Here is a 9,439-nt window from a genome sequence, read left to right on the forward strand (position 1 = left end):
TATTGAGGAATTTGGGGCCCGATCCCACAGTATGTAGATCGTAGCCAACTTTTTCTTCTATCAGATGCCGTGTCTCTGATTTAATATCAAGCTCCTTGATCCATTTTGAGTTAACCTTTGTGCATGGCGAGAGATAGGGATTCAGATTCATTTTGATTCAAATGGATTTCCAGTTTTCCCAGCACCATTTGTTGAAGATGCTATCCTTCCTCCATTGCATGCTTTTAGCCCCTTTATCAAATATAAGGTAGTTGTAGTTTTGTGGATTGGTTACTGTGTCCTCTATTCTGTACCATTGGTCCACCCACCTGTTTTGGTACCAGTACCATGCTGTTTTTGTTACTATTGCTCTGTAGTATAGTTTGAAGTCTGGTATCGCTATACCACCTGATTCACACTTCCTGCTTAGCATTGTTTTTGCTATTCTGGGTCTTTTATTATTCCATATGAATTTCATGATTCTTTTATCTATTTCTACAAGAAATGCTGTTGGGATTTTGATTGGTATTGCATTAAACTTATAGAGAACTTTTGGTAATATCGCCATTTTGATGATGTTAGTTCTGCCTGTCCATGAGCAGGGTATATTTCTCCATCTTCTAAGGTCTTCTTCTATGTCTTTCTTTAGGGTTCTGTAATTTTCATTATATAAATCTTTCACCTCTCTTGTTAGGTTAATTCCCAAGTATTTTATTTTTTGGGGGGATATTGTGAATGGAGTAGTTGTCCTCATTTTTGTTTCAGAGGATTTGTCGCTGATATACAGGAACGCCTTTGATTTATGCGTGTTGATCTTATATCCTGCCACTTTGCTGAATTCATTTATTAGCTCTAATAGCTTCTTTGTAGACCCTTTTGGGTCTGCTAGGTATAGGATCATATCATCTGCAAATAGTGATAATTTAAGTTCTTCTTTTCCTATTTTTATGCCTTTAATTTCTTTCGTCTGTCTAATTGCTTTGGCCAGTGTTTCAAGGACTATGTTGAACAGAAGTGGTGAGAGAGGGCATCCCTGTCTTGTACCAGATCTTAGAGGGAATGCCTTCAATTTTTCTCCATTCAGAATGATGCTGGCCTGTGGCTTATCATAGATTGCTTTTACAATGTTGAGGTATGTTCCAGTTATCCCTAATTTTTCTAGAGTTTTGAACATAAAGGGATGCTGAACTTTGTCGAATGCTTTTTCTGCATCTATCAAGATGATCATATGGTTCTTATTTTTAAGTCTATTGATGTGGTGAATAACATTTATTGATTTCCGTATATTGAACCAGCCTTGCATCCCAGGGATGATCCTACTTGATCATGGTGTATAATTTTTTTGATATGTATTTGAATCCGATTCGCCAGAATTTTATTGAGGATTTTTGCGTCAAGGTTTATTAGAGATATTGGTCTGTAGTTTTCTTTCTTTGAAGTGTCTTTGTCTGGTTTCGGAATCAGGGTGATGTTGGCCTCGTAGAATGAATTTGGAAGTTCTCCCTCTTTTTCTATTTCCTGAAATAGCTTGAAAAGTATTGGTGTTAGTTCCTCTTTAAAGGTTTTGTAAAACTCTGCTGTATACCCATCCAGTCCTGGGCTTTTCTTAGTTGGTAATCTTTTGATGGTTTCTTCTATTTCCTCTATTGTTATTGGTCTGTTTAGGTTGTCTATATCCTCCTGACTCAATCTGGGCAGATCATAAGACTTAAGGAATTTATCTATGCCTTCACTATCTTCTATTTTATTGGAGTATAAGGATTCAAAATAATTATCTTCTGTATTTCTGAAGTGTCTGCTGTGATATTGCCTTTTTCATCCCGTATGTTAGTAATTTGAGTTCTCTCTCTTCTTCTCTTCGTTAGCATGGCTAAGGGCCTGTCGATTTTATTTATTTTTTCAAAGAACCAACTTTTGGTTTTGTCAATTTTTTCAATTGTTTCTTTTGTTTCAATTTCATTAATTTCAGCTCTGATTTTAATTATTTCTTGCCTTCTACTTCTTTTGCTGTTGTTTTGCTCTTCTTTTTCTAGGATTTTGAGATGAAGTACGAGATCATTTATTTGTTGGTTTTTTCTTTTTTTGAGGAATGAACTCCAAGCGATGAATTTTCCTCTTAGAACTGCTTTCAATGTGTCCCATAGATTCCGATATGTTGTGTCTGTGTTTTCATTTAACTCTAGGAAGTTTTTAATTTCCTCCTTGATGTCTTCTAAAACCCATTGATCATTCAGCAACCTATTGTTCATTCTCCAAGTGATGCTTGATGTTTCCTTCCTTCTTTTATCATTGATTTTCAGTTTTATTCCATTATGATCAGATAAGATGCATGGTATTATCTCTACCCCTTTATATTGTCTAAGAGTTGCCCTGTGACATAATATATGGTCTATTTTTGAGAAGGTTCCATGTGCTGCTGAGAAAAAGGTGTAACTACTTGATATTGGGTGGTATAGTCTATATATGTCAATTAAGTCTAGGTTGTTAATTGTGTTATTGAGTTCTATAGTTTCCTTATTTAACTTTTGTTTGGAAGATCTGTCCAGTGGTGAGAGAGGTGTGTTGAAGTCTCCCATGATTATTGTATGGTGATCTATTAGACTCTTGAACTTGAGAAGAGTTTGCTTGATGAACACAGCTGCACCATTATTTGGGGCATATATATTTATGATTGTTATGTCTTGTTGGTGTATGGTTCCCTTGAGCAGTATGAAGTGTCCTTCTTTATCCCTTTTAATTAACTTTGGCTTGAAATCTATTTTATTAGATGAGTATGGACACTCCTTCTTGTTTCCGCAGTCCATATGAGTGGTATGATTTTTCCCAACCTTTCACCTTCAGTCTATGAATATCTTTTCCTATCAGATGAGTCTCCTGTAGGAAGCATATTGTTGGGTCTTGTTTTGTGATCCATTCTACTAGCCTGTGTCTCTTAATTGGTGAGTTTAAGCCATTAACATTTAGGGTTATTATTGAGATCTGGTTTGTTCTTCTAGCCATATTTGTTTATTGATGTTACTAAACCTGATTTGTTATTCTCTTTGACTACTTTCCCCCCTTTACTGTCCTACCTCCCATTGTTGGTTTTCAATGTTATTGTCCATTTCCTCTTCCTGTAATGTTTTGCAAAGGATTTTTTGAAGAGATGGTTTTCTAGCTGCGAATTCTTTTAACTTTTGTTTATCGTGGAAGGTTTTAATTTCATCTTTTATCCTGAAACTTAATTTCGCCGGATACACGATTCTTGGTTGGAACCCATTTTCTTTCAGTGTTTGAAATATGTTATTCCAGGATCTTCTAGCTTTCAGAGTCTGTGTTGAGAGATCAGCTGTTATCCTGGTTGGTTTGCCCCTAAATGTAATCTGCTTTCTTTCTCTTGCAGCTTTTAATATTCTCTCCTTATTCTGTATGTTGGACATCTTCATTATAATGTGTCTAGGTGTGGATCTCTTATGATTTTGCACATTCGGCGTCCTGTAGGCTTCTAGGATTTGGGATTCTGTCTCATTCTTCAAGTCTGGGAAGTTTTCTCGTATTATTTCACTGAATAGACTGTTTATTCCTTTGGTATGGAGCTCTGTGCCTTCTTGTATCCCAATGACTCTTAGATTTGGTCTTTTGATATTGTCCCATAATTCTTGGATGTTCTGCTCATGGTTTCTTAGCAGACTTGTTGAGCTGTCTATGTTCTTTTCCAGTTGAAATACTTTGTCTTCATTGTCTGATGTTCTCTCTTCTAAGTGATCTACTCTGCTGGTAGTATTCTCAATTGAGTTTTTAAGTTGGTTTATTGTTTCCTGCATTTCTAGGATTTCTATTTGTTTGTTTTTTATTACCTCTATCTCCCTGTGAAATTGATCTTTTACTTCCTGGATTTGTTTGTCAATGTGATCTTTCATTGTCTGATTTTGCTGTCTCATGTCTTCCTTGAGACTCCAGATCATCTGAAGCATATATATCCTGAACTCTTTATCTGACATTCCATCAGTTGCAGCTATTACCTCTTCTAAAGTTGAGTTGACCTGCATTGCTTGTGGTCCTTTCTTTCCTTGTCTTTTCATGCTGCTCACGTTTCTTTCTGCTTGGTGAAACTGTTGTGTTTATGAGTTTTTCCCCCTAATTATTTATATTGCTCTTGTATAGTTGAAAAATCTCCCTTGCAGGGCGGGTAGTGGCTGTGCTCCTTCTCTAGTTGGGGTGATCTCAATACTGCGCTGGCAGGCCGCTAGTCCTGCTCTGCTGGTTGTTCGCAGGTCTGCCCACCCTGCGGGAGCGGGTGGCAGCTCTGCTCTGCCCCCCCTCCAATTGTGGCGATATGACTATCACCCCCTCGGGTGGTTGGGCCTGATCCGAATGCGGGCGGCTGCTCTGCTCTGCCCCCCTACTCCAATTGGAGTGGCGTATCTACCATGCTGGCAGGCCTCTAGGCCTGTTCCGTTGGTGGGTCTCAGGTCTGCCTGACTCTGGCCGTAAGGGGAGTTGGGTGTTGAGAGTCCTTTGGTCCTTGCGGTCACGCCCACAGAGAGATTTTGAAGTTTCCCAGTTGTTCGCCAGGTGGGCGGGGCTATTAGCAGAGCCCGGAGAGCATGGCCATGTACGGGGCCATGTGGGGACCCTTCTAGCTGAGTCGGGCCACCGGGAGCCACGTGAAGAACAGGGTAGCTGTGTCTGCGTGGTTAAGATCCCGGCGGGTGGTTTGGCTATTCGCCGAGCGAGAGCAGGGCCTCCCGGGAGAGCCGATATGGCGGAGGCGTCTGCCGGTTTGGGCTGCCACTCTGCTCCGGGCCGCCGCCGCTTTCAGAGGCTGCTGGTGGTTGTGGGATTGGACCTCTGCGCCCGCCGGGTAGCTGCAACCGCGTGGTTAGGAACCGGGCAATTGAGGCGGCTGTTCCCAGAGCAAGCACTAGGCCTCCCAGGGGAGCCCGGATGGTGGAGGCCGAATTCCGGTTCGGGCGGGGCGGGCCCAGTCGCTCCCGGTGTCCGCTGCTTGCAAAAACGGCTGCTGTTTGCAGGAGTTTATTTCTGCACCCGCCGCGGGGCCACCTGTCTAGCCAGGTAGCTGTGGCCGCGTGGTTAGGGACCGGGTGGGTGATATGGCTGCTCCCAGAGCGAGCACTAGGCCTCCCAGGGGAGCCCGGATGGCAGAGGCTGAATTCCGGTTCGGGCGGGGCGGGCCCAGTCGCTCCCGGTGTCCGCCGCTTGCAAAAACGGCTGCTGTTTGCAGGAGTTTATTTCTGCACCCGCCGCGGGGCCACCTGTCTAGCCGGGTAGCTGTAACAGTGCTTGATAAACAAAAAACAGTGTTCCATGTAAGAGATGCTAATCTGTCATGTCTATTTGTTCAGCTGCTCAATGAAGTCTCTAAGAATCTAGCCTGCTCTTTCTTCCATTCTGCTGTTTGGGTAGTCTGCTTCATTCCAAGATTATTATCTCTGATAGTGAACAAATGCCTACATTAAGGTTCCATTATACATCTGATTACCTAAACAATCACCAAGGAAAAAGATAATTATTTAACTCTAGAATTCCCCAGCATATATATCTTAAAATTTTATTTGGTGGATTTGGGTCACAAGTCTCTTCGGGATCTAATAAATACTGCTGATAGAATTATACTAAATAGCTTAGACCTAAAGCAAAGAAACAATTCTATTCTCCTAATCCACATAAGGCTTATGGTAAAAAGGTAAATTGCCAATGAAATTTCAATAGAAAAAAAGGAAATCATCACTAAGGCTAATATATTGTCATTATTTTTCCACCTAATTTTTATCACATGGTTTTCTTAATGGTATCTAAATGCATTAACTGTATCTTAGACACATTCAATTCATATCCAAAAATTATAAAAAACTAGGACATATGTTATACTTTCAAATAAGTGCTGTATTTGCTTCTGAAAGTAAGTTATATTCTACCCTAACATATAGGGAGAAAAATGATTATATATTTGGCTAGTGAAAACTTGAAATGTAAATACAAAAATCTTACATCTATTATGCCTCAATAAGTTTAGACGAGGCTGAACTCCTGTATGATGATGAAGGTGAACAATGAGGGTAAGAATCTACCTAAAGTGCATGGACAGTGGAACAAAAATCATGTATTTTGGCAGAAAGTGGAGAAATGGAAGTATGGAGTGATTTTTTTTTTCTGTATTGATTACATTAACCTGAGGGAAGATCATGGTCACAGTATAGAATATGTTAGCTAAATATCTCATAGAAAACTGTCATTTCTGGCTTGAAGAACTAAAAAACAGAAACCAAGAAAGTATGATGACTAAAAAATGGTGGTGGAGAGGCTGAAGTGGATGCTGGAAAGGAGAGAGAGAGAGAGAGAGAGAGAGAGAGAGAGAGAGAGAGAGAGAGAGAGAGAGAGAGAGATGTGAGAACCCAAAATTCTATATATATGCTATTAAATTCTCCAGACAAATTTCTTTGCTACTTAGGTCTGATTGAAAACAACTTGTAGCTAGGAAACAAAACAGAACAAAATAAAATAAAGCTTTTATGTTTGGTTTGCCAACTATTTTAGAAAAAAAGAAAAAAAGAAGAAAAGCAGAGTATACATTTGGTTCCTATCAGGTTAATTGCCTCATTAGACAAAAACTAACAACCCTCTTAAGAGGAATGTAACACTATCTGAAATCTAACACATCAATAACAGTAAAGGTACAGCTCAAAGTTATGCAACAAATACATACAAATAAAGTCAAGAATGCCATATGCTCAAAGGAAAAGGAAAATCTCATTCCAGGATGACAGAGTTATTGAAATCATTAGAAAAAGGAGTAGTTGGCCACATTTTAACAAGAAGAAATGTGAGCACAAAGGGTGTTTTAGTCATCTTTTTTCCCTGTTGTGAACAAAAAGGCAGACAAGAATAATTTTAGAGGAGAGAGAGTCTATTTGGGGGCTCATGGTTTTATATGTCTCAGTCCATAGATGGCCAACTTCATTTCTTAGGGACTGGAAAGAGGCAGAACATCATGGAAGAATGACGATGGAGAAGAGGAGCTAGCAACTTCATCCCAGGAAGCAGACAGAGCTCAGCTCAACAAGGACAAAATATATACCCCAAAATATATCCTGCTGCAGGGACCAAGCTCCTCTAGCCACACCCTACCTATCAACCAGTCAGTTAATCCCTATCAGGGAATTAACACACTGATTAGGCTCAGGCTCACATAACCCAATCATTTCACCTCTAAACCTTCTTTCATTGTCTCATACATAAACTTTGGGGGGCCACCTCACAACTAAACCATAACAAGGGATGAAAATACTGAAAATCTAAAGAGAAAAATTAGAATAAAAACAAAGTAGAAATTTCAATACTGCTAGCAAAATACGTCATAGAAATTTCCATGTTTACTTAAGAGCAGATTTAATAAATTTAGTTTTAAATATATTCATATCAATATGTTGTATACACTTATCAAATTTACTGTAAATATAAAATATTTTATTAAAAGTATCAACTAAGAGCTGGGTATTCACTCAATTTTTAATTTAATTTTATTTAGAGATATATACAGTAATCAGTTTGTGCAAATAAAAAAATTGGCATAAAAATTATGTACTTCTTTATATTGTCTGATATTATTCTACAATGTGTTTTTAAAAGGGGATTTTTGTTTTTCTAAAAGAGCTCTCACAACTACTTTATAAAGTTCAAATCATATACATTTCCAAAACAGTGTTCATGCTTTTATTGGTTATTACTACAGAGTCCATAAAGGGTCTTAGCATGATGGTAGTGTTTTTAGAAAGCAGAGACATGTAATATAATCTATGCCTTGGCATTTCCTTGCTCAGAATTTCTGAGCAAAACTTGTTACTGTATTCTGACTTAGTTTCCTTGTCTTTAAAATATAGATAATGTTATTATCTTTTCTAACCCCACTAACTTAACATGGTTATTAGGATGAGGAAATAAAATAATGCCTGTGAAAATTGATTGGGAATTGAAGACTATAAAAATCAGAATCAGTGAGTGCCCATTGACTTCTCACAAGGTAATTTTAACCAATATAATTCTAAAAGGAGAACATTTTATGTCACATTCTATACGAGCTGTCATTTTAAATGCTGTAAAAAGAGTAAAGAAGAATGCCTTATTCGCAATGCTCAGCAAATATTGAACTGCTATTTCTCCCATGATACACAGAAGAAATATATACGTAGCCTAGTGAACACAAGCACAGATAAGTCTTCCCAGGGAATTCACTATTTTAGATGGCAAGGAAAGTCAAAGGTGGGAAAACCCAGAACTTAAGAAGCATCTTGAGAAGTTGTGAAGATGAACTAGCAGAAAACTCAGCAGGTAAATGTGAAAGACAAGGGCTAAGACAAGCTATACAAAAGAAAATTGGAGAAAATTTTGGAATAAATCAACTGGAAATAAGCTCCAGAGGAAGCAATAATCAATAAGCACACAAAATGTGCTCCACCAACCTTGATTTCTAATGGGCACTGGATAAAACTAGCTTGAAACTTCCATTTTTAATCTTCCTCTCACTCTGACTCCTAAGTATTTTTTTTTCTTTTACTGAATGGAAGCTTTATGTTATCAAGACTATCACAGCAAGATTTTATATAGGAAAACAAAGCAATAACAACCAACAGAAATTTTAATCTCTCTTGTCCAGTAGGTTTGCCTACTAATATTCGAGAATATTGCATCTGAACCTTCCAGGGCAAAATGGGAAAGAATTTATAGATATTTTGTAACTCTCTAAAATATAGTTGAGTGATTATAAATGGCCACTATGTCAAAAACCATTCATCAAATTAAAAGAAAATTATGTTTGCATAAATTATTTTATGTGGTATCTGTAGCATCCCTCTTATTTCTATCTTAACATCTTCCAGTGTTCTTCTTTAGAACTTTTTACATCTACATATTAAGTACTCAAAAACTTATCTGAATTTGGTTAAATATTTTTGGAGTTGTATATATTTTCATATGTTGCCTGAAAATTGAAATACTTTCTGTTAAATAGAAAATAGTTAATAAGGGCTGGGGTTATGGATCGGCTGTAGAGTACTGGTTTAGCATTGTGAGACCCTGGGTTCAATCCTCAGCACCACATAAAAATTAACAAAATAAAGATGTTGTGTCCAATTACAGCTAAAAAATATATACTAAAAAGAAAATAGTTAATAATATCTCTGTTATTAAGTGATGCTTTAAATCTCTCATATTTTTATGGTCACTGCAATTATCTAGATTATTTAAATGTCTGAAAATTTGTGGACTATTCACACATAATCATGAATTCTACATGGAAGAAAGCATGTTAAATTACTGTCTAAATTAGTATTTGAAAGTTTCCTTATATAATCTTTTTTAACCATTCACTAAAATAATTATTAAAAATCAAATGTCCATAATTTCACAGGAGTCCCTCCTTCTGGATGATCTAAAAGAAAAGTGTAAGAAAGCAAAAGGGTAT

This window comes from Ictidomys tridecemlineatus, chromosome 6, assembly GCF_052094955.1.
Source record: "Ictidomys tridecemlineatus isolate mIctTri1 chromosome 6, mIctTri1.hap1, whole genome shotgun sequence".
In the NCBI taxonomy this organism is placed as follows: Eukaryota; Metazoa; Chordata; class Mammalia; order Rodentia; family Sciuridae; genus Ictidomys; species Ictidomys tridecemlineatus.